Source organism: Myxocyprinus asiaticus, chromosome 40, assembly GCF_019703515.2.
Source record: "Myxocyprinus asiaticus isolate MX2 ecotype Aquarium Trade chromosome 40, UBuf_Myxa_2, whole genome shotgun sequence".
Taxonomy (NCBI): Eukaryota; Metazoa; Chordata; class Actinopteri; order Cypriniformes; family Catostomidae; genus Myxocyprinus; species Myxocyprinus asiaticus.
Window position 1 is genome coordinate 27414341 of NC_059383.1, and position 27201 is coordinate 27441541.

General features: G+C 38.8%; 1 pseudogene; it reads right to left on the reverse strand.

Moving 5' to 3' along the window:
- LOC127430927 (transmembrane protein 132D-like) overlaps positions 1-24882 on the reverse strand; it is a 67742-nt pseudogene extending 42860 nt beyond the window's left edge.
- Between the last annotated feature and the right edge of the window lie 2319 nt (positions 24883-27201).

A 27201-nucleotide genomic window follows, 5' to 3' on the forward strand; every position in this document is an offset into this window, starting at 1 on the left:
GCATCTAAAAGTGACAATAAATCTAAAAGCTTTGCTCCAATTAGAGAAGCTACAATGAACTAAGAAGAGTATCTACAATCTGTATTTGTAATGAACGCCCATTGCTATGGACACCAAAAAAAAAGAATTGTGGAACCTAGATCGAGGATCTTATTAACAAGATGATTGCAGTTTTCAAGATGAATTTGATCCAAAAACACTCAAAACTCTTTCTATGCAAACCATGCTGAATCCACCCCTTGTTTAGACACAGAGGTAATGTGAACTAAGAGCTGATTCTTCTTAATAAGAGTGGTATGCAATTTTTTCCGTGGTTACCCAGATCTCAGGTGATGGAATGATATCACATTTTTATAAAGTTATTTCCAGTGTTTCCATATGAATAGCTACTTTGTGCCATTAATCATGAAATCACTAACTTGCAAGCTGGTTTTTAGCTGAAGGTGCTGTCTGTATTTAATAAGAAGTGTCTAGTGTACAGGGTAAATGTGGTTAACTTGCACCTTTTTAACCATAAAAAGACGGTCTTTAATTTTCATTCAAAATATCAGCTTGCAAAAGAGGGAACAGGTTGTCTGAACATCTGTTATTGCCTGAACAATGCGGGGAAAAGAAATTATAAGGTAGTTTTTTTCTGTCAAAAACTAATTTTGCAATCTGTCACTTAATTCTCACAGTTTCAGAGGAACAGAAGACAGTTGGCAAAGTGCAAGGGCAGAACAAGCTTTTTAAACGATAAATGCCTTTGAAATGTGAGCCAGGAAGAGTCTGTGGAGCAGTAGTTTCAAGAATCATGGGAGTGATGGAGTGAGGGCTTGCCTTTTGCTAGTTAATGTTTAAATACTGAATATGCAACGCTATTTCAGGGCTGATTGCATCTGTTTAGTGAATTTTCCCCAGTATATTCTATACAGCATACATACCTATATGCGAGTTTGCAGCTGGAGAATTTAATCTCTCTGTCTCCTTTGACTTGGGCTAACACTACCAGATGTCAACCATTTAGTCTTAAAACAGAGCCAAATGCTTCTTTTCTACTCTTTTTTTCCTATCTCTCGGCTTTATTTACCAGCCACAGTTCAGACAGTTCACCCTGTCCTGCCTCTCCACCGATAGGACTTAAGAGACTCTGGAATCATGCCACGTGAGAATCTCCCAGACATGTGCTGGGGTCAGACGTCTCCCAGAAGCCTCGGGAACTGTGGCCAGAGAGGAAACGGGTCTTGGCGGAAAAAGTAGAATGTGCATGTCTGACAGCATCGTGACACACTGCATTATCTTTCCTCGACCTCTCAGCCATCTATTTTATTCTCCGTTTCACACCACACACTTCAATTCTGCCTCCACAGCAACAGATTTTCAAGCGGCGGATCTCAAATGCGATTTATAAGCAACATGCACAATGCGCCACTGTGCATTAAAAAGACTAATACAGAATGCTTGGGCAGCAAACACACATGCTTTTTATCTGGTGGTAAAAGGATAATTCACCCAAAAATGAAAATTCTGTCATCAATTTCTTACGCTCATATTGTTCAAAACCCACATTTTTATCTAACATGGAACCCATAATGATAGGTTAGGCAGAATGTTAGCTCAGTCACCCTTCACTTTTACTGTATGTACACAAGATGCAATGACAGTGAATGGTTACTGACACAAGCATTCAGGCTAACATTGTCTTACATGTTGTATAGAAAAATGCACATTTTCGAACAACATGAGAGTGAGTAAATGATGACAATGAATTTCATTTTTGGGTGAACTTTTAAAATGATTACTACAGAGATGCATTTTACTGATTATTTCCCAGAATGCTTGGCCGGTAAACAAATGTGATAGGCTTTATCTGGTATTAAGCAGGAAATAAGATTAACGGTATTGAGCTGTAATGCATGATATCAGACTGTATACTGTATATCACACCTGATATCAGTTCACCGCATGTAGATCTTGCCTGGGATAGCACCTGTCTATCAACCCCTGAGACTCAAAAGAGAAGGAAAAAATCTGATCAGGATCAGAGTCTATCTTGACCCACTTTTATCATATTCAACATCATCTTCAAGGTAAATATGCAGTTTCTAGCCACACATTACGCCCTCAGTTGGATAATCCCATGTTTTATTTCCAAGGAAATGAGAGAAACAATGAAATCTTGAGAGGAAAATAAAAGACAGAAAACCAAGAAATTGCAATGAGAAAAAAAAAAGATAAAGATGCAGAGAGAGAGAGAGAGAGAGAGAGAGAGAGAGAGAGAGAGAGTCTGAGAGTATGTTTTGGTCTGCTGGTGGAAGAAACACTGTATGCATGAGTGCAAAAGAAAGAATTTAGCCAAATCTATAATTAGGATCTTGATGGAATAAATATCTAATATAACATAATACAATAATATAATATCTATATAACCACTCTGTAAAATTGTAGTGAGCAAAAATAGCATCTCAGAATGCACAACACGTTGAACTTTGAGGCGGGTGGTCTACAACAGCAGAAGACAATGTTGGGCACCATAGTGTTCCTAATAAAGAGTGTACATTAAGCGAAACTCCAGCTGTTTAGGCATCATGCATCTTATAATGAGAACAAACCACACTTGCCCACAGCAGACTGCACAAGATGAGTCTCGTTCTTGCGTTCAAATATACCTTGATGGAGCACAAATCCAAATGCAGGGATCTCAGGACTTTTTTCTAAGTTTTAAACTACGTTAAACTTGACACAGCGACCTAAAAACAATATGTTTATGATGCGACACAATCAAAGTGAGTCACTCCAAAAGCGTCCGTCTGACCCAAGTGTACATTGACGCGTCCTTCGACAAGCCCTTATAATAAATCTATCTCAGACAAATTGACGAATTCAGTTGCAAAATGGATTGCTGTGAACTGTAGGCCAATGATTGCCTTATGTTCAATAATATGGGCATAAACAATTTATTGGATTACAAAGCCAATTTTTGCATTGTCTTATCAATGCTTTACTTGTCTGCCACAATAATGTAATGCATTAATTATCTGAATTACAATTTTTTATATTTTATTTATAATTATTTAAATTATTAAATAATTATAAATAGACATATTATGTATTGAATTATTGTTACATGAGGGGCTTTCTCAGAAAATATTTACATATGTAATTAATTGCGATTAATTTGAATGATTAATCAGCATGCAATGTAATTAATTCAATAAAAAATTGTAATCGATTGACAGCCTTAATATAATATATATAGGTATTTCATGCGCAGTGGCGGGTAAATTTGGCTGGCGACCTTGTCTCGGAGTGACAAATGGCAAGAAATGCCATTTAAGAAAAATACACACATTTAAAGAAACACACTTGAAAATATTTTGAAGAACAGACCAAAGAAAAGCCGTTGATGTGTGTGTCCGATTAGCTGTGTGTTCAGAGGTTCAGTGGCTCGCTGCCGCTCATGAGCGCAGCACTACCGCTTCTCACAGAACATGCACATGCATAGAATTTTCACTCTTTTCTGTTTCAGTCGTCTGGAAACAGTCTGCTTGAATAGTGTCCACTACAAGAACGCTGCAAATTATCTCAGACCATCTCAGGAGGTGCTCTGAGTTTAGTTTGCTTTATTTCTACGGAGCAGATCGTGTTTTACACGCATCGTGAACGCAACTCTGCAGGTTCACTTTATTTAGACATTGCTTAATTTCAAATATTTGTGGCTTTAACAAGAAGTTTCCCTTCTGTGCTTGTCTACTCTTTAGCCCTCATTTGCATGTTGCAAAATACATACAGTGTAAATATACAGTGTGTGTATATATATATATAACTACGCCTGTAATGTTTAGTGGATGTGTGAGTGATCTATGGTTATCCATCTATGGCTATCCTATGGCAGTCTCCAGATGAAATAACTTTCTTTAGAAATACAGAGCTGAAAGGTTAACATCTTCACTCATTTTCAATCAGTGTTCGGATTATCTATCATAACCTCAAGGGTCTGGATTCAATCTTGGAGCATAAAGTGAAGAGGGACAGAGATTTTTCCTGGGATAAAATCAATCTCTTTTGGATACCAGCGTTCACTTCACTTTACTGCGAACACCTAAAGTAAATGTCTATTTGAGCCAGGGCTGGGGGTAAAGTAATCCCTTTCAGAGGCGAGCAAAGAGGCATATGAATTTTGAGGGCTCAAATAGTCTATTGGGTCTCAGCTACTGCTCAAATATAACCTACATCTCAGTATCTCAGATCAGAAGCAGGCTTTCCCCACTTCCCAAAATAATCAGCGCAAACCAAAGTCTGAAATCACTCTAACTATAAAACACTTCTGGGTGATGTTTTGAGGGTCAGGTTTCTGATAACAATCCCCTATAAATTCTCACAAAACTCAAAAATGGATCCTCCCTCTAAACACCATCTGACTTCAACAATATGTAGGGATATGACAATTTGGTCATAATCCAGGTCACAATAAAATTGACCTCATCAGTCCTAGAGGATCATTTTTAACTTCACAGTATAACTTCTCTTCAAAACAAATACAAACAAACTTTAAAAAAAAAAAAAAAAAAACATCTCCTGCACAAGAAAGTACAATGCCTTTCATCCAAGACATGCCAATAAAAGCAGTGTAACTCACTTATGTGTTCTGCCTAAGTGGCTGTGGGTTGAGACTAAGAAAAACAGATTGCACTATGCATTTCTGTTTCTGTGTTTTTGCACAATAGAGTTCTTTCTATAATATGTTAAATTCTGCCCAAAGGACTCAAGCAGTAATTAGGGCCCAAGCACTGAAAGTGCAGAGGCCCTATTGTTTTTCTATGGATTACTAGGGCCCAAGCACTGAAAGTGCAGAGGCCCTATTGTTCTTCTAAGGATTATTAGGGCCCAAGCACTGAAAATGTGAAGGCCCAATTGTTGTTCTAAGGATTCTTCTTCTTCTTTTCAAAGTTTTCGGTACTTTTGGGGTACTTAACGTGTGAAAACTCATGACATTTTGCACACACATCAGCGTCATCGACCATTAGGGCTGGGCAAAGTTGCAGGGGGGGTGGGAGTGTAGTATAGGGTTTTTTTGTAGTGCCCCCAGTAACAGGGGCATTTAAGGGAATTTCTGTAGCACCCCCTTTTTCACCTACAGTCACCAAAATTGGTATAAATATAGTTCTCATCAAGACGAACAAATTTGATCATTACAGTTATTAGCTCCACCCAACAGGAAGTCAGCCATTTTGGATTCTTTGAAAATTACAGGCTTTGAACTTTTAAATACTCCTCCTAGGGGATTCACGTGACTGGCCCCAAATGTGGGCAACATTATGCCAAGACATTGAAGATGCTAAATTGCAAACAGATTTTTTATATATTGAATGGTGTTGCCATGGCGAAGCAATAAATTAATTGCAAAAAAAGGGAAACAGGAAATGTCTTATATATTCTGTGTGCATTGTGCGATTTAAATCAAAATTGAGCTGTATGTTTAGTCTTGGGGGCTGATCACATGGATGTGGCTATTGTGGTCACGGTCGTAGCACCACCAACTGGTGGCAGGAAACTCTTGAAAGTTTGCACACACATCTGAGTCATTAGCCATTAGGGCTTGACAAACTTGCAGGGGGGTCTCTGTAGTGCCATCTAGAAGATGGGGGACTCTGTAGCACATACCTTTTGAGCTACCATCACCAAACCTTGTACACATATAGATCTCATGAAGCTGGACAACTTTCGCACTGACAGTCATAAGCTCTGCCCAACAGAAAGTTGGCTATTTTGGATTGTTTGAAAAATGCATACTCTGGAATTTGAAATACTCCTCCTAGGGATTTCATGTTACAGGTACCAAATGTGGGTGACATCATGCCAAGACATTGCCGATGCTAAATTAGAATGGATTTTTGATATATCGAACTGTGTTGTCATGGCGACGTGATAAAATAATGTAAAAAAAAATGGAATAAGGAAGTGTCATATCTTCTGCATGCATGGTTTGATTTACATCAAAATTGAGCCAAATGTTTGTCCTTGCAGGCTGATCACATTGATGTGGCTATTGTGGGTCATGGTCGTAGCGCCACCAACTGGCAGAAGGAAGTGTGTCACTTCAGTTTGTGTAAAGGAAATCAGTTTTTAAAGTGAAATAAAAAAGCTATAGAAGTTTAAGTTTATTGTAATGAAAATGTACTGCACAAACTTTTTATTTTTTATATAAATTAAAAATTAAAAATATCAACTGAAATGTAAAAATACTAGAAAATCAAATCCCTTTCAGTTCCAAATTTTAGGTCGAGTGGCAGTGTGCTGAGGCGCAGTACTAGAAATGTCTAATAGAGGACAGCCAAGCTCCATTGGTGAATGATTCCCAAAAGACCACATCTGCAAAATTTTATTGCACAACATTATATTAGATGTTTACAAGATTAGAAATATTATAATAACTTCTAAAATAACTGGTTACAATGCAAGTGCTGTTAGCAGTTGGAGCCAGCAACTATTTTCATTTTCAACAAACATATATTTTTTCTGCCATAAATTATACAAGATAATTCCTCTGGATCGCTCGAAATGATCACGTGGTTGATGTCGCTTCCTAAACTGAGAAAGGCCAGCCCATGTAACCATGGAAACCTCACACTATTGCCTAAACAGAATGAAGATTTATTGTATTAATATATTATTTAATAAGAATAAAAAGTAAGTCCCAATGCCCGGTTGCATTAAACACCTTAAGTTTTTCCCTTAAGTATAACACTTAAAGTGCGATTTTCCCTTACTTACCGAAATAACATGTGGGTGTTTCATATAATCCCTTATACACTTCTCTTAGCTAAGGGAAACCGTTAAGGAATTTACTATAGTGAGACAGATTTTACCATAATAAAATTCTACTCTTCCATGGATACAACATGTCCCTATCTACTTTCAGAAGATTGTAATTGTCCCGACCAATATTTGGGCAGTTTTACCACATAGAAAATACTTGAACTTTATATTATGTTTTTATTTTCATTTAAATTACTATTAAACTTTCTCAGTATTATTGTTAATTAGAGCCCGACCGATATGGGATTTTTGAGACAGATACCGATTTTAGAGGGGGAAAATTCACCAATTACCAATATGGTGGCCAATATATTTAATTTTTGAGCTGGAATGAAAACAGACCTTTTCTATGTGGATTGTTCACCGATTTTGCACCAATATGACTATGCAAAGGTACTTATAAGGCTGCTTTCTTAAAGAAATATTTTTATCAAAGAATATTTGACATTATTATTATACATTGTCAACAAATTCTAGAAATGAACACTGAGAAAATAAAGAATAAATAAAAATACAATAAATAGCTTAATAAACATCAGTACTGTATGTTCAGTATTAGTCAGTTGCTGACCATTTAAATAAAGAATAAATGAAATAAAAATCAGTACTGTATGTTTAGTATCAGTCAAATGCTGACCATTTAAATAAAGAATGAATTCAAATAAAATAAATAGCTAAATAAACATCAGTACTGTATATTTAGTATCAGTCAAATGCTGACCATTTAAATAAAGAATAAATAAAAATAAAATAAATAGCTAAATAAACATCAGTACTGTTTAGTATCAGTCAAATGCTGACCATTTAAATAAAGAATAAATAAAAATAAAATAAATAGCTAAATAAACATCAGTACTGTTTAGTATCAGTCAATGGCTGACCATTTAAATAAAAAAAATAAATAAAATAAAATAAATGCTAAATAAACATCAGGGGCCGGTTGCACCAGCTATACGTACATTAGAACTTAGCCTAGTTGTGGCGTAAATGGGCACTAAGTCACAATTAACGCACTACTAAATATTTGAGCGTTGCACCATCAAACTTAGGTAGGACGTAACCCTATGTATAAACTAAATATTTTCGGAAGCCTCCGACCAGGAGCAACTGATTGAATAAAAAAAGCAGACTGATATTTTATGACATCAATGAGCTCATGTTTTGGTTGGCAGGCTTCAGTCCTTTCGACATATATGATGATGTTGACATTTACACTCGTTTACATTTAGAGAGAGTAAAAACGTACTTTTAAGCGGCTTTTCAGCATGAAACCGATCTAACGGTGCAGTTTTCAGGATGCGTCGCCCAGTGTCAAGTTTCAACACATTCAAAATATATATAGGATATTAAAATGAATAAATGTCTATTTTTCCAGCCTGTTGTATTAGTATTTATTTATCACCCCTCATTTATTTTAGATACAGTTCCTATATATTATTATTTACACAGGGCAAATATACTATTTATTAAATCTACTTTTATTACATATCGTATTTTAATGTCTGGAAAACCAGACTTCTAAATATTACATTTTATAAATGCAGCGACTGGAATTGTTCGGTTGAAGGGGGTACCAAACTGTGAATCCTGAACAAAACATTTTGGTGAATACATGTTTCCTCATTAGCTTCCACTCAGCTGACAAGCAATGAAAGTAGCTACGTGGTTAGCTAGTTAGCTATAAACTCGTTGTCATGGAGAGTAAAAGATGGACTTTATTTACTTTTCAGCATTGCATCTCACCAACAAGGTAATAACATAGCCTGAAATCAACACTCAACAGACACAATCCACCACCGCACCGTTGTCTGCTGAGTTTTCATATTGGCGCATATCGGTAAAATATATGCCGATACCGATATATTGGTGAAAGGCTAATATCAGCCGATAATATTATCAATATGTCAATTATTGTCCAACCTCTTCTCAAGTGGTGAATAAATGCAAGTGGGGAGTGTTGTCACATGACAGCTTCCTTTTCTCAGCAATTTTCAGGCTGCACTACAGTCATTTGTGATTTCAGCATAAAGATTTTTTTTTTTTTAAACTAATTTCTGGAGGAAACAAGCGGATTTCCATTTGTATGATGTACAATCCTGGACATTTAATAGATTCAAACACTTTTTTGAGTTCAAATCTTTCCCGTGTAAAAAAAAAAAAAAAAAAAACATCCTGAGTTTTGCATGTGGAAAAATTAATGATGGATTCTGCTTTTACAGCCGGTAAGTGCCCTCTTGAGAATGACACCTTTGAATTTTAATGACTGTGTCAGGTAAGGGGTGGATGGTAGTGCAAGATGTTTAGATGCTTGTATAACTATGCAGAGAACTGATTGCAACTGATTAAAATTAAGAATTGTAGTGGTGGTCAGTAAGACTGTAAGATATATAGCCTATATACATATTCACGATATATCGCAAATTAACTTCATGATTTTAATGCATCCATTTATACAGTTTATAAAGATGCAGAGAACAGAAAATACTAGGCACATTTCTGTGTGTGTGTTCCTTTTAGATTGCCCTCCAGCTTGTTAGCGATTTCTCATATTATGTGACGGTCAAATATGTACTCCTGCAATAGTTTTCTATCGCAAAATAAATCGCCTTGACCTACTGTACTCTTCAATTGGTTATATAAACTAAGCCATCTTGTTTTTTGAATTCCTTTAACTTCTCAACATTAAGGCTTACTCAGAAAATGGCACTTAACGGCTTTATGCAACACTTAACAGGGCATTCTTAAGTAAAAAAATAAATACTTAAGGGAAACCGAAAGGGATTATGACGTTTTACTTATAAACCCCTTAAATAACACTTTATTTTCTGCAACTCAAATTACACTTAAGGTGCTTTATGCAACCGGCCCCAAGTATTTTAAAAGTTCATATGTGGCATTGTTTCTGCAACAGCCCCAGAGCTCCGACGCTCAGTGTATACGTCAGTGTCTGAATTCATTCACTCATTTTGTTCACTCACTGCTGAGATATACACTGGCAGCCAAAAGTTTGGAATAATGTACTTTGAACTTTATTTTTTATTTATTTTAACAAAAAAAATTGTGCAATTAAAATGTGTGTTGTTCAACTTTTTGAAAGATGGCTTTACAACAATTGTGAAGGGCAACATCTCTCTGGCAAAGAACCTACTTCATCTGTGCATTCTCTCCTGGTCAGGTATTTCCTTCTCCAGGAAAATACATCATGTGTGTGAATAAATTTGTTTTTTTTCCCTCCTTCAAGATATATATATATATATATATATATATATATATATATATATATATATATATATATATGATAGATAGATAGATAGATAGATAGATAGATAGATAGATGCGAGTTCAAGATGGTGCCGAGTATGGCTGCTCTGCTGCAAGCTCCGACCCAATATTGCAATTTTTTGTTTGTTTTGTCTACAATTCTTATGTTTTTTTGTCTTGGATGTTGTCTGCCTTATTGTCTACGATAGACAAACACTTTTGGACATTGGTTCTGCAATAGCACACCAAAGACCGGACTTTAACCGGCATACCTCAATGCCGACCTGCTGTTTTCAAACATGACAGCGTAACCAGAAAAGGGGAAGGAGAGCCGGTGTTCTCGTCAGACTAAGACGTCATGCAAATCGACCCCTGCTACCCAGCATTCTACTGGCAAATGTTCAGTCTCTAGACAACAAGCTCTGTGAGCTGAGAGTGCAGATATCTTTCCAATGAGAGACAGGGGACTGCTGCATTATTTGCCTTACAGAAACTTGGATGTCTGCAGAGATTTCAGACTCAGTCATCGAACCCGTGGGGTTCTCAGTGCACCGAGCAGACAGAGAGAAAGACCTCTCAGGTAAAAGCAGAGGTGGTGGTGTATGTTTTATGATCAACAAATCCTGGTGTGATCAGAGGAACATACAGTCTATCAAGTCTTTCTGCTCTCCTGATCTGGAATTTCTCATGCTTCTGTGTCGGCCATTCTGGCTACCAAGAGAATTCACAGCAGTCATTATCAAAGCTGTGTACATCCCCCCACAAGCCGACACAGACTGGGCACTCGAGGAACTCTATGAGAGTATAAGCAAGCAGAAAACCGTGCACCCTGAGGCCATGTTCACTGTGACCGGGGACTTTAACAAAGCCAACTTCAAGTCAATAGCACCGAAATACTACCAACACATCAGATTCAACACACGAGGGGACCGGGTTTTGGACCATTGCTACTCTCCCTTCCGGGATGTCTACAAATCCCTCCCACGCCCAATATTTGGCAAATCAGACCACTCTTCCATTCTGCTTTTGCCCGCTTACCAGCAGAAACTGAAACAGGAAGCACCCACTCTCAGAACGATCCAGTGCTGGTCGCACCAATCAGATTCTACGCTACAAGACTGTTTTGATCACATGGACTGGGAGATGTTGCAGTCCGCCTCTGATGACGACATCGAGGTCTACGCTGAGACCGTAATGTGTTTCATCAGGTAGTGCATAGATGATGCAGTGCCAACCAAAACAATACAGATCTACCCTAACCAAAAACCATGGATTAATAGTGATGTTCATGCGGCACTTAATGCGCGGACCTCTGCTTTTAATTCCGGGAGCGCGGAGGAGCATAAACAAGCCAGTTATGCCCTCCACAAAACTATTAGAGCAGCCAAATGCCAGTACATGGACAAGATTGAAGGACAGTTCACCACCTACTTTAGAAGCATGTGGCAGGGAATTAATATCATCATGGACTTCAAAGGGAATAAAAACTCAGCTGTGAACACCACTGCCTCTCTCCCGGATGAGCTTAATACTTTTTATGCACGTTTCGAGGGGAATAACACCGCCCTCACAGAGAGAGCTCCCGCGGCCGAAGCTACAGAGGTTAGTTCACTCTCCGTCTCTGTAGCGGATGTAACCCGATCTTTCCGACGGTTGAATATCCGTAAAGCTGCGGGTCCAGATGGCATTCCGGGCTGCGTCATCAGAGCGTGTGCGAACCAACTGGCTGGTATTTTTATGGACAGTTTCAACCTTTCCCTCTCCTTGTCTGTGGTCCCCACATGCCTTAAAAATGTCCACCATTGTGCCTGTAACAATCCAAAATCACTTGCTTAAATGACTGGCATCCTGTTGCTCTGACCCCCATCATCAGCAAATGCTTTGAGAGACTAATCAGAGATTACATCTGCTCTGTGCTGCCTGCCTGCATACTGCAACAACCGCTCCACTGATGATGCCATTGCATCTACACTACACACTGCTCTCTCCCACCTGGAAAAAAGAAACACATATGTGAGAATGCTGTTTGTAGACTACAGCTCAGCATTCAACACCATAGTGCCCTCCAAGCTTGATGTGAAACTCTGGGCTCTGGGCTTAAACAGCTTGCTGTGCAGCTGGATCCTGGACTTCCTGTCAAGTAGACGCCAGGTGGTTAGAATGGGCTGCAAAATCTCACTGGCCTGTGTTCTCAGCCTACTCCTGTATTCCCTATACACCACACTGTGTGTGGCAACACACAGCTCCAATGCCATCATTAAGTTTGCTGATGATATGACGATGGTAGGTGTGATCACTGACAATGATGAAACAGCCTACAGAGAGGAGGTGCACACTCTGACACGCTGGTGTCAGAAGCACAGCCTCTCCCTCAATGTCAATAAGACCAAGGAGCTTGTGGTGGACTTCAGGAGAAAAGAAAGAGACACAGCCCCATCACCATCAATGGAGCACCGATGGAGAGAGTCAGCAGCTTCAAGTTCCTCAGTGTCCACATCACTGAGGAACTATCATGGTCCGTCCACACTGAGGCTGTTGTGAAGAAGGCTCACCAGCGCCTCTTCTTCCTGAGATGGCTGAGGAAGTTTGGAATGAACCACCTCATCCTCACACGGTTCTATACCAGCACTGTAGAGAGCATCCTGACTGGCTGCATCACCGACTGATACGGAACAGCACCGCCCTCAACCGCAAAGCCCTGCAAAGGGTGGTGCGAACTGCCAGACACATCATCGGAGGTGAGCTTCCCTCCCTACAGGACATGTATACCAGGCGGTGTGTGAAAAAAGCTTGGAGGATCATCAGAGACTCCAACCACCCGAGCCATGGGCTGCTCTCACTGCTACCATCAGACAGGCGGTATCGCAGCATCAGGACCTGCACCAGCCGACTTCATGACAGCTTCTTCCCTCAAGCAATCAGACTTTTGAACTCTTGATCGCTCACAATACATATATCAGCACCACACTTCATTAGCCTCAGACTGGACCCGGATTTTATACTTCACTTAATATCACACTGGCAACTGACTATCAACCGACAGCTGAATGTCAACACAACACTTCATATTTATTTCCACTGATTACATGGGGGGGGGGGGGGGGTACAGTGTATTTTTATTGTATACAGTCTTCTTATTGTGTATACTCTATATTGTATATCATTAGGTGTATATTGTATATTATGTTGTGTAACAAGATGTGTAAACTGTGTTGTGTGTAAATCAGATGTTTATTGTAATTGTCACACTGCTATGTTGCTTGGAACCACACCCAAGACTTTCACCCACTGGTGCACTTGTGTATATGGTTGAGTGACAATAAAGGGATTTGATTGATTTTGATATATATATCGCAATATCCAATTACATCGGCAACCCCTGGGGTAAGGGATCGGTGAATATTCTTGCTTTAGTGATTTTGCATTGAAAATTAAATTCATTTATTTAAAAAAAGAAAAACTTAAATCAAATGCATTTCTAAATTCAAATTGCACTCCAAACGAAACAAAAAAGCAATTAAAATAATGATGTGATCAAAAAAATAATATATAAGTAACCACCTTTCCATTTACCATCAGGCAAGTATCCATCTAAACATGCAGGGTGAAAATTACTTACACAAATGAAGACATAAAAACAATTATAAATGTAAAAATAATAATTATAATGATTATAATAATCACTAAAATATAAATCATGGTTCGAGGTGAACGTGTTTTGTATTATTTTATGCTTTAATCACAGATGTATAGGCTGCAGAGCTGTGGTCACAATGAACAGCTCTGTGGAAATAAAGCAAACTGAACTCAAAGCACCTCCTGAGCTGAGATAGCCGAGGTCATTTTCAGCACTTATAGATGATACTTTTCTTGCAAAAAAAAAAAAATGTATAAGACAGAAACAAAGAAAGAGTGACAACCTTTCACATGCGCGTGTTCCACGAGACTGCATGCTTCCGTTCAAACAGTTTGTCATACATGCGCATAGACGGCTTTTCTGTCATCTGTTCTTAATAATATAATAAAGTGTGTTTCTTCAAGCGCGTATCTGTGTCTCTACGGGCAAATTATTTGTAATATTAATTTGATAATAATAGCCTAATAATAATAGGCCTAATATTAATAATAATGTAATATATTAATGGGAAAACGAGCCAAATATCATCTTGACATCGTCAAAGGCATCAGCTATTGGCGATCACACTGACCATCATCAATCCCCGAGATCGTCTGTCAGCACAACCCTAATGTGCATTTCTTCACACAAAATGTTCAGACAGTCTCCTTACTGGTTTTTCCAACACATTCAGAATCATTACCACTTTTGCCGTTGTCGCTGTGGCTCGCATCGTGCGTGCTTGCAAAATGTATATTTTAAAGGCTCATTATTATGTTTTAGTATTTCTCTGTAATGTAGAACTGTGTTAGCAATGTTACTTATAATATTCTTTCTCAGCCCTGGAACTCAAACCATTTTCTTTTTTTTCTTTTTTTTATCCCCTTTTCTCACAATTTTGGAACACCCAATTCCCACTACTTAGTAGGTCCTCGTGGTGGTGCGGTTACTCACCTCAATCCGGGTGGCAGAGGACAAGTCTCAGTTGCCTCCACTTCTGAGACTGTCAATCCGTGCATCTTATCATGTGGCTCATTGTGCAAGACACTGCAGAGACTCCGCATGTGGAGGCTCATGCTACTCTTCGCAATCCACGCACAATTCACCACGTGCCCCATTGAGAGCCAGAACCACTAATTGCGAGGAGATTACCCCATTTGACTCTACCCTCCCTAGCAACCGGGCCAATTTGGTTGCTTAGGAGACCTGGCTGGAGTCACTTAGCACACCCTGGATTCGAACTCACGACACCAGGGGTGGTAGTCAGCATCAATACTCACTGAACTAGCCAGGCCCCCTCAAACCATTTTCTGATCCCCCCCCCCCCCCCCCAAAATATATATATTTAAGTAATTAAATTAATATCATAAATGTGCGACAATTAGTCGACTAATGGCTTAAACTAACGACTACAAATCGACTAGGAAAATCTTTGGTCAGGGGCAGCCCTACATTCTAGCTGTCAGTTTGTCCAGATACTCAGGTGACATTTCATCCCATGCTTCCTGTAGCACTTGCCATAGATGTGGTGGTCTTGTCGGGCACTTCTCACGCACCTTACAGTCTAGCTGATCCCACAAAAGCTCAATGGGGTTAAGATCCAGTCAGAAAGTTGGGAATATTCACATATAATTTATACACATAAAAACATGATATTAGAGATAAAAAAAAAAAATCTAAAATTTTAAAAGAGAACAAAACATCACAGTGGTTAAAGCCAATGAGCATTAAGCTGTGTCATCAGCAAGTCATTTCCCATCAAGCTTGCAGTTCGCACAGCTCGGAAAATGCAACTGCGCCGCCTGCCTGCTACAAATGCAGCTGCCTCGCTCTCGTGGGAGTATTTTTGACAAATGTGGTCATGATATCACAGCAAGTTGGACAGATTTCTAACCGGCATGCACCTGTTGATGATCACCGGTGATCGGTTCTGCGCAGAACTTGCCCATCTCAAACGGGCCTAATGAAATGCATGCTGTTTTTTCTTCAATCACTGGATTGGATCATAAGCAGAGAACATGAAACACAAGTAGCCTACTGTCGCTCACGTGTCGTATGTTTTAAAAATGCACTCTTTTAACAATTTAAAATTTAAGTTTTTTTATATAAAACAAAGCATTTGTTTTTTTAGCCACACTTAAACGGCGCTCCTGTTGCCCAGTAACAGTTAATAGGTTTCAAATGGGTGTGTAGCGCCCCATTTTCACCTACAGTCACCAAATTTGGTACATATATAGTTCTCATCAAGCTGGACAACTTTCTTAATTATATTCAATAGATCCGCCAAACAGGAATACAAGATAGACAGCCAAAGAAAATGAAGACAGCTGATAACCCATTAATCGAAGGTTTAATAAACAGGATATAAAGTTGAGAAGATAAGTTTGCATTCCCTTTTGTCTCATAATGTTCACACCCCTTTCATAATTTATACAAATATAAGAGATAAAATATTTATTTTATTTAGTACTGCTCTTTAGAATCTACATTACAGATATTTTCATATAGTATGCATATAGTAGATTTAAGTAGTTGTCTTCTTGAGCATCAATGAATGTTTGCACCTTGTGTAATAGTTGTGTGCAAGTCCCTCAATTGTGTGTCAAAAGCTTGATTTTATATATACACAGATCAGTCACAACATTAAAACCTGCCTAATATTGTGTAGGTCTGCCTCGTGCCGCCAAAACAGCGCCAACCGCATCTCAGAATAGCATTCTGAGATGATATTCTTCTCACCACAATTGTACAGAACGGGTTGGTGCTGTTTTGGCGGCACGATGGGGACCTACACAATATTAGGCAGGTGGTTTTAGTGTTGTGGCTGATCGGTGTGTGTGTGTATTTGTGTGTGTGTACGTATGCATATGTATATATATATATATATATATATATATATATATATATATATATATATATATATATATATATATATATATATTCTTCTAGACAGCAATTAGATTAAGTTGAGAGCAAATGGAGACTTTCTATATGGTTTCAGAGGTAGTTCAGGGCAAGGCGCCAGAACCGGGGGGCCAGGGGGCCACGCCCCACCCAATTTAAGCCCACATCACTGTCGGCTGATATTAGGTATATATAAATTGCTTTAAAATATTGCCTTCGTCTTTCTTACCAGATGGCCCAGACACAGAGAAAAAAAGAGTGAAAATTGAATGAAATTCCAGATACAGTTTATTGTGCTACTCCAATCCCAATCAATAATTACCAGAAGGGAAAAAAGTTGTACACATTACGGGACTTTTAATTATCAAGAAGCCCCAAATACACATGGGACTCTTATTTTGAAATGTCTTAACTCCCAGTTGTGAGCTCACAGCTGATTCGCTGAGAAAGTGAATCTGATTCAAACTGCTGACCTGAGCTCCTGAGTTCAAACCCTCAGTTCTTTTCGGGTGATTCATGAAAAAGATCCGGTTTAAAAGAATCCGGTTTGGTCACAACTCTCTTGCACTGGGTTTGTTGTTGCGTGCGGTGCAGCGAGCTTGCACAACAGAACGGGTGAAAAGCGGTGCGAGACACACTGCCGCTCTATAGATGTATTCAATAACTCACAAGATGATATCTGACGAAACCGCATATGAGCGCACACAACCCGACTGTCGCCAATGGCGACTAGAATTTTGTCACAATCAATTATTTTTGGTCACATTTGCAACCATTTTAGTTGCAGTCTGGAGCCCTGACATGCCAAATTTAATGGGGACTGCTTACACAACCCACCCTTGCTGTTAACTCGCTCTTCCTCTAAAGTAGTTGGAGTGGAATTCATGATGTTTCTAGGTGGTGGTGTATGCTTTCAAGTGGTATTCCCAACGTTATCATCACCAAACTGAACAAATACTACATTCACAATTGTGTTGTTTGTATGAAGGGCCATGTCTGTTACAGTACCACAGGCACCATTTACAAGCCCATCAGCGATGTCAATATTCTTAATTAACATGACTTGCGCACCTTTACGTAATTTAAACGTTTCCGTTAAACAGGAATTAAATACTTTGGAAAAGTGTCCCTTTTGAAGTTGCATTTGTTCAGTTTGTTGATTTTTCTCAAAATCCTGATCCTCTACACAAATGTGGTCTGAGCAATATGAAATTATCTGTTTGATGTTATGCTCTTCCACTTGCGTATTTGTTGGGAAAATGTGTAAAGCGGAAGAGGTTTGCCCAGTTTCCCTACTTTTGAGCATATTTAAGTCATTAAGTGATAGTGGGGAACTCTTGCTACATGTACGCAATCTATTCAATATTTCCGCAAAAGCTGAGTCTTTTTGTCTAACAATGATTGTTAATTCTGACAGTGCAAATGTGCTGTTCCACAAATACAATGAAGCATTTTGCAAATAAAATGGTTTTCCTCTCACAGGTGGCAACTGGAAAAAATCTCCCATAGCAATTATACTAACTTTACCAAATGGAGAGTAGTCACCTGTCTGCTTTATTTGTCTAAGCCTACCATGGACATAGGCTAGTAGGCTGTGGTTTACCATATAAATTTCATCTATAATCAGTATATGCAAGTCACTAAATACCACACGCATTGTATTTATTTTTCTTCTCCTAAAGGTGTGTAAGGCAATTTTACATCTGTCCCGATTGAAAATGTACTATGGATGGTCTTAGCACCCAAGTTGAAAGCAGCAATTCCAGTAGGTGCTGTCAATAGAACAGAAACTTTGTCTGGTGCAGTTGCAATTTGGGATAATAATCTGGTCGCTTCATAATGAATAGCTCTGATTAAATGTGACTTTCCTGTTTCTGCACCTCCAGTAAAAAAATACATGGAAAGGCTCTGGCTTTTTACATCTAACTTTCTCTAAGCACCACTGTCCTGATATCTTTTTATTTGGAGTTCAGAGACCTAAGTAGATTGAGAGCATCTGATCTACATAAGACATTCAAACTAGATTCAAATTGATTGCTTCTTTAATTTTGAATGGATAGATCAGGAATTATATCAACATGCTCATCATGTTCTTTTGTTGAATCTTTAATTTCTTGTTGACATTCCAAGCACTCTGACTCCTACTCAGGACACATCTCAAACGTTTGCCAGTTTGCTCTGGCTACATTTTGCAAGGGCCTTACATCCCCCTGTGACAGAGGGACCCCTTGTTATCATTCTTTTTTCAAGGTTTTCTGTACTTTTGTGGTACTTAACATCCATGAAAACTCTTGACATTTTGCACACACATCAGAGTTGTCAGCCATTAGGGCTGGGCAAAGTTGCAGGAGGAGGCATGTGTTGGGGGGAGGGGGGGGGAGCTCTGTAGCACCCCCATTTTCACCTACAGTCACCACAATTGGTATATATATAGCTCTCATAAAGCCGAACAACTTTCATACTCAAAGTCATTAGCTCCACCCAACAGGAAGTCAGCCATTTTGGATTTTCTGAAAATAACAGGCTCTGAGCTTTTAAATACTCCTCCTAGGGGATTCATTTGACTGGCACCAAATTTGTGCAACATCAGGCCAATTCATTGTAGATCCTAAATTGCGAATGGATTTTTGATATTTTGAATGGTGTCACCATGGCAAAGCAATGAAATAGCCCTCTTGTGTTTACATGAATTGCTTCAAAATTCTTTACAATAATGTCAAGATACTGCTGATGTAAAATTGTGAAGGAATATTTGATATCTTAAATACTGTTGCCATGGCAACACATTAATTGTTATTATTCCTTTCTTCTTATATCTGAGTGTTTTTGAGGCATGTTTAAAATTCCATGAAATTCTGCACACACATCAAAGTCATCGGCCATTAGGGCTGGGCAAAAGTTGTGGGGGGGGTGCATGTAGGGGGGGCTCTGTAGCACCCCCTTTAAAATGGGTGTGTAAGATGGACTCTGTAGCACCCCCATTTTCACCTACAGTCACTTGGTACATATATAGTTCTCATCAAGCCGGACAACTTTCATAATTACAGTCATTAGGTATGCCCAACAGGAAGTCGGCTATTTTGGATTGAATGTGCATTTTTGGAACATTGCAGGCCCTGAACTTTTGAATGCTCCTAGGGGATTCATGTGACTGGCACCAAACTTATGCAATATTAAGCCAAGACATTGAAGATGCTTAATTGCAAAAATATTTTTTATATTTTGAACGGAGTTGCCATGGCGAGGCAATAAATTAAGGGCAAAAATGTGAAACAGGAAGTTCGTGCTTTTGTATGATTTTGATGAAAATTCAGCTGTATGTTTGGTAATGGGGGCTGATCACATTTATATGGCTATTATGGGTCATGGTCATAGCGCCACCAACTGGCAGCAGGAAGTATGGCACTTTTAACAGACTTTGAAATAGACCTCTTGTGTTTACATGAATTGCTTCAAAATTCTTTAGAATAATGTCAAGACACTGCTGATGTAAAATTGTGAAGGAATATTTGATATCTTAAATACTGTTGCCATGGCAACACATTAATTGTTATTATTCCTTTCTTCCTATATTTGGGTGTTTTTGAGGCACTTGGCATGTTTAAAATTTCATGAAATTTTGCACACACAGAGTCGTCAGCCATAAGGGCTGGGCAAAAGTTGCGTGGGGGGGGGGCATGCAGGGGGGGCTCTGTAGCGCCCCCTTTAAAATGGGTGTGTAAGACGGGCTCTGTAGCACCCCCATTTTCACCTACAGTTACCAAACTTGGTACATATTTAGTTCTCATCAAGCTTTACAACTTTCATAATTATAGTCATTGGGTCTGCCCAACAGGAAGTTGGACATTTTGGATTCTTTGAATATTTCAGTCTCTGAACTTTTAAATACTCCTCCTAGGTGATTCATGAGACTATCACCACATTTAGACAACATTATGCCAAGACACTGAAGATGCTACATTGTGAACAGATTTTGATATATCGAATGGTGTTGCCATGGCGAGGTATTAAATTAATGTAGAAAAATGGGAAACAGGAATTGTTTCATATCGTCTGTGTACAATGTGTGATTTAGATCAAAATTGAGATGTATGTTTAGTCTTGGGGGCTAATAACATGGATTTGACTATTTTGGGTCACTGTCATAGCCCCACCACCTGGCAGCAGGAAGTGTGGCTCTTACAACAAACTTTAAAATAGTCCTCTTATATTTACACAAATTGTTTAGAATAATGTCAAATGCATGTGTCCACCTTGCATTGTTTTCCGAAAGCCACCAGGTGGAAATGGACCCATGGTGCTTGGGCCTGTCATCGCTGCTCGCAGCTATATTTAGGTATTTGTTTTCTTGCTCCATTAAGTTGATGCATTATTTATAGGGTGTCACACATTCAATGGAATGTTAAGGAATTAATGCTACCAAATAATTTCCCCATTATGTTTTTCTATTTATGGAAGAGTGCATTTGAAACTCCTCCAGTTGGAAAAGTTAAATGAGCCGGCACAAGGTTATTACATTTCGATAATCTGTATACTGAGTGGGACCTTTACATTCTCTTGGCTATAAAGTGGCACGACTGTAGTGTCACATATTTCGATAAATTCACGCTAAGCTTCTTGGGTGTTTGACACATCTGACAGCTCCATTCCACTTTTCTATTTCAAATGGGTTGCTCGTGTTATTTCAATCACCAATGTTCCTATTCTTGATCTTATTTTGGCCTGACCGAAAGTCCCTTAAAGAAAAACTGTTGGAATTTGTTCTGCCTTCTGAGAAAACCATATAATCCAGAACAAAGTAAATCCTATTTCTAAACATTTCATTATGTGGATTTTTTGTTTTTTTTGTTTTTTGTTTTTTGTTTTTGTTTTTTGGCAGAGTTACAGATAGCAGCATATGAAATGATGATGACCTGAAAGCCAGGTTAGATCTACCAGATACTTTAATATTTTGGAGCAAAGCACTCTTTGCTCTAACACAGATAACACAGATTTATTCATCTCAATAAAACTAAAGTGTGTAATTTCCACCAGTGTCACGATTAGGGTTGCAACGGTATGAGATAACCGTCTCAGAAAATATCACAGTTTCACAGTATACAGTATTACACAATTATTATTATCAGTTACAATGACCCTTAAAGGAGTGAAAACAGAAGTTTTTTTTTTTTTTTGGTTGAACAAACGCTTTATTATAATTGAAACCTGAAACCTTTGGAAGTATGGAAGTATGTGTAAAAAAAGTCTCCCTTCTGAAAATAAATAAAATATATAGAATAAATTAGAAAGCTAACAGAATTATAATAATAAATCGAATTATAAACATGATAAAAAAAATAGCATGTAACTATAACATGTTATATAATTAAGCATGTTACTTTACATGTTAGCATAGCATGTTAAATTAACTACTAACTGAAAAATAACATCAGCTGTGTGAGCTTTTAAAGTAATGTCCTATGATTATTAATAATTAACATATACTGTAGGTGCGCGACAGCAAGGCCAGACTGCTCCTGTCTGTACTTTTAACTCAGTGGTTCTCAACTGGTTTTGCTTCGGGACCCAGATTTTACATTGGAAATCAAGTGGCGACCCACCATAGTAAAAACGTAATCTGTATTTAATGTATCCTGGGTTGCATTTCCTTTTATGTTGCATAGTTTTGTTCATGGTTTTCAAGTACAAGGACATGCATCAAGTAACATTTTTGTTGTTGTCGGCATAGCACAGCGTTGCTCTTTTCCTCCTCAGTGTTGTTTGGCATGTCAGGTCTGCCTACTGTTTGAGAGGTTTGACTTGACTTCCTCTGTAACACTTAAAACTAGTAAAGTCTCACTAGAATTGAAATTGGTCACATCAGTTTTGAGGTCTGCGCTCTGCAATATCGAGGGAAGCCCGGTTGTTGCATGCGCGTGCCAGAGAGAAGAGCAGATCATGATCACGAGCTAGCCAATTTCAATTCTGTGAAAGTGCAGATGAGAAGCCTTTAGCTGATTGCGAGATTATCATTAAATTTGCCTTGGCAATCCTAAATAGGCTATCACTTGGGCAGCCGCTTAAATATCTTCAATGGGAGAACCATGGCATTGTTCTTTCCCTGCTGTCTGCGACCCAGTGACCCACCAGTTGAGAAACACATGCTTTAACTCTCACACACACTCACTTATTTCAGACCCCCTCACCTTGCTTCTCTCTGACATTTTCTCCGCTGCATGTGTGTGTGTGGCACAAGTTGACGAGTCTGACAGGCAGTCGAGGAGGAAAGGAGATGTGCACGCGCAGGTGAGATTCTCCATCCAGTTGCATTTTTTTTCTCAATACCGTAAATAAGCAAATGTACATGGTATGAAAACCGTCAATTTTCATACCGTGGTATACCGTGAAACCGGTATACCGCTGTAACCCTAGTCATGATATGGAATTGCAAAAATAACCCCCATTTGCAATCATTGGTTGGCAAACAGATAGTCCTGGCATGAGTTTACTATAACAGGCTTGTTGGGATGCTCAAACAGAGGAATGTTTTGATGGTTTACACTTTTCAGGGAACTCAACCTACAAATGGCTCATGAAGTCTCTGCATATTAAGCTGGGATAGGAGAAAGTACAGTCTTGTGACACTGCAAAAGTTTACACTTCACTTTCAAATCAAATCAAATCACTTTATTGTCACACAGCCATATACACAAGTGCAATGGTGTGTGAAATTCTTGGGTGCAGTTCCAATCAACATAGCAGTCGTGACAGTGATGAGACATATACCAATTTACAATAACATCAAATTAACACAGCACAATTTAAACATCTGATATACACATAATTACACTCAACAATATACAAATAATAACATACACTGTACAGCATACAATACGCTGTTTTTTTTTGGTTTTTTTTTACTATATAGATACACATTATTCAATAAAAATTAAAAATAAAAATATATAAAAAAAAGTATATATATATATAGAATGTACAGTATTGTACTGTATTGACATTCAGGCTGTCGGTTGATAGTCAGTTGTTAAGAGAGAACATAATATAATAATAATAATATAATTTATGACAGTCCGGTGTGAGATATAAGAGTAAGGGTAATAAAGTGCAGTGCTGATGTATTTTGATCGTGGGAGATCAAGAGTTCAGAAGTCTGATTGCTTGGGGGAAGAAGCTATCATAGAGTCGGCTGGTGCGGGTCCTGATGCTGCGATACCGCCTACCTGATGTTAGCAGTGAGAGCAGCACATGGCTCGGGTGGCTGGAGTCTCTGATGATCCTCCGAGCTTTTTTCACACACCGCCTTGTATATATTTCCTGGAGGGAGGGAAGCTCACCTCCGATGATGTGTCTGGCAGTTCGCACCACCCTTTGCAGTGCTTTGCGGTTGTGGGCGGTGCTATTGCCGTACCAGGCGGAGATACAGCCAGTCAGGATGCTCTCCACAGTGCAGGTGTAGAACCGTGTGAGGATGTGGCGGTTCATTCCAAACTTCCAAGCACAATGGGTGAATAAAAGACTAAATCAACTTACCTGAGTATGAATTGTTCAACCGGCAATGTACTCGACAGGAACACGTAGAAAGTGGCACTGTCTGAGGTCTTCAGTGGTTTCGAGGAGGTTTGGATAATAACAGCACCCCCTAGAAGCAAACGCATAAATGTTGGATTTCCTGGAGGTGAGCACAACAAATTTACAGTCCCAATCCTCTTCATGGGGGATCCGGAGACCTGCAGTCCAAGTTTGCCCTGCTGAGGACCTTTTCTTAGCTTACTCTCCTGAGGAACACACTGAGCCTTGGGGCTTGGTCTTGTCTGGTAGTAAAGTTCTGCAAACAGAATCCACCATATGCTGGGATGGAGCAGCTACCCGACTTCCCTGGTTTCCCAGAAAGCATATGCTGAAATACAATTATACCCTCCTTCACTCTGCCCTGGGATGTTTTGGACTGGTCCCTCACTCAGGTTGCTATTATTTACAGATGCATAAAACAGCACATATAAGGAAGTTGTAGACGAACAGATTTGACGGGCCAATAAAAACACTCGGATCCTGGGGCCAGTGTAGATCATGTTCAGTGGTATAGACTGTTCCAAAGACATGGGACCATAACTGACATTGATGGCTGGCTGCCTGCTCAGTCCAGTGAGGATGAAAGGTTTTCTTTGGGCCCTCAGGCTGGAGCTGTCCATTACATCCTGCCTGGTGTCTCTGAGGACAAGGTGTTCTGCACTGATGATCTGATAGTTCACAGTTGGAAGAACAGCGAGAGGGGACAAGGTCTTTGGAAACTCCACAACCTTCATTCTTTAAGCACACAATGCATCAAATGAAATTAGCATAACAGATACTTATAGAATATTAAAGATATTTTCCAGTCAGTTTTCCCACACTTTCTGACAAATGAATTTCCATGACTTTCAAGTAGTTTAATTACTGAATAAGGATTTCTTTTATAAATAGGGACATTTTTATGGAGACCGCACTCACAAAGAGCAATTTCTAGCTTATGAAATATTTTAGAGTATAGAGTTGTGCATATTGAGAAAACGTTATATTCGCCACATAAATTTGCATGACTTTGTAAGATTTGGGATGGATTACCCAAACACGAATTTAACGTTCACTCACTCATGTTGTTCCAACCCTATATGACTTACTTTCTTCCATGGAACATCAAAGACATTAGTATGACAGCCACAGTCACCTTTCACTTTCATTGTATTGAAAAAGATGCAATGAAAGTGAATGATGACTGAGGCTAACATTCTGCCCAACATCTCCTTTTGTGTTCCACAGAAGAAAAGAAAGTCATACAGGTTTGGAACAACATGAGGGGGATTAAATTATGACAGATTATTAATTTTGGGGTAAACTATCCCTTTAATTTCCATGCGCGTTCCAGGCCTGGAAATCACAGTTTTAAAATTCTCTGATATTTCCAGGTTTTCCATGACCTTGGGAACCCTGTTCAGTATATGGTGTGCCAAATATGTTGTATATATAATTATATGACTATACTGGCCCCTAGAATAATGTACATGTTGTAGATTAATCTGTTCTATACACAAATGAAAATAAAATCTTTCACTGTAAAAGTAAAGGTTACTTTCACAGAACGTAACATGCATTGTAAATATGCTATCAAAAGTGTTTTTTTATGTTCTAGACAGCTATACCTCAGTGCCCACACTATTGCTATATTGCAAAGTTGTACTTGTGAAAAGTAATTTGCTATGCTGTGTTCCTTCCTCATTCTCAGTCAGAGCAAAAAATAATAATAATAATGATGATTGGTCTAAACCTGTCAGCAAAAACCCATCAATCGATTGCTGTTTGAACCTTGCCCTGATGTGCTAATCTATAATCTTTTCAGAAAACATTTCCATAGATGTCAGGCCCACAAAATCCTGTGCTATTATAGCAAAAAAAAAAAAAAAAGGGCCCCACCAGCTGGCAGCAGGAAGTGTGGCTCTTACAACAGACTTTAAAATAGTCCTCTTATATTTACCCGCACAGGGGGAGGCAAACATCAACTAGTCAACATCAGTCTGATCAGGTGCTCAATGTGTCTGGACATGCAGCTTGTCAAATCAGACTGGGAGAGATGCTTAACCTTTCCCTTCTGACAGGCTGCAGAAGCGACACTGCCTTCTGATTGCTAAAGTGCAGCATTGAAAGCTGAAGGTTGATCTTGACATGCTGTGCGTTTTTGAAAGAGTTTGTCAAATGCTGGTCTGTGTGTCATGCTGATATTTGAATGCGATTGCTATTCCTTAAGAAAAATTCTGATAGTGGCGCTATAAAAAATCACAGTCATTTGAGAGCAATTTGACGATATTTGTTGCCATTTTACTATGCAACCTGAAGAAATGCAACGACTGGATATTTACCAGTATTGTAGTCAAGACCACCTAAACCAAGACCAAGTCCAGAGTGTATCGAGACCGAGACAAGACCAAGACTTTGAGGGGTTGAGACCAAGTCAAGACCAAGACAGGGCGAGACCGAGTCAAGACCAAGGCCAGACCAGTGCGAGTCCCACACTGCATGACACACTTACAATAAAATGTGGAACATGCAAACCATAGGCACTCCTCAGATTGATCTGAAAAATCCACATTCCCATAAAAACACCCACAGAAAACAAATGAAGATTCCTCTTCATTCACCACTTTTATTGCCATATATGTGTGTGTGTGTGTGTGTGTGTGTGTGTGTGTGTGTGTATCAGTGTACCATGAGAAATGTCTTGATAAAATAATCAAAAGGTATTAATGTCTTGATAAAATAATCCTAAGGTATTGCAGAGGTGAATTTTGTGTGTGTGAATTTTCCTTTGTTTTCTATGAGCAAACAAATTAAAAAAAAATTATCTTTATTCAGCACTCCTTTTCCAAGTTTTACCATCCACCTAAAACAAAACAAAAATTTGTGCAAGTATTGCATCAGGTTTTCTGGATGACTCTTCCCCTAGAAACCATCAAGTATAGAATATATCAAACAATTATTCAATACTTAAGTCTTCACTTTTCTCTGTCTTTTCTTAAACAATGTAGTAACTTTCCGAGTTGAATGGAATGCAGCAAGAGGCAGATTGCTAATGTTAGCTAGCTAGCTTTGCC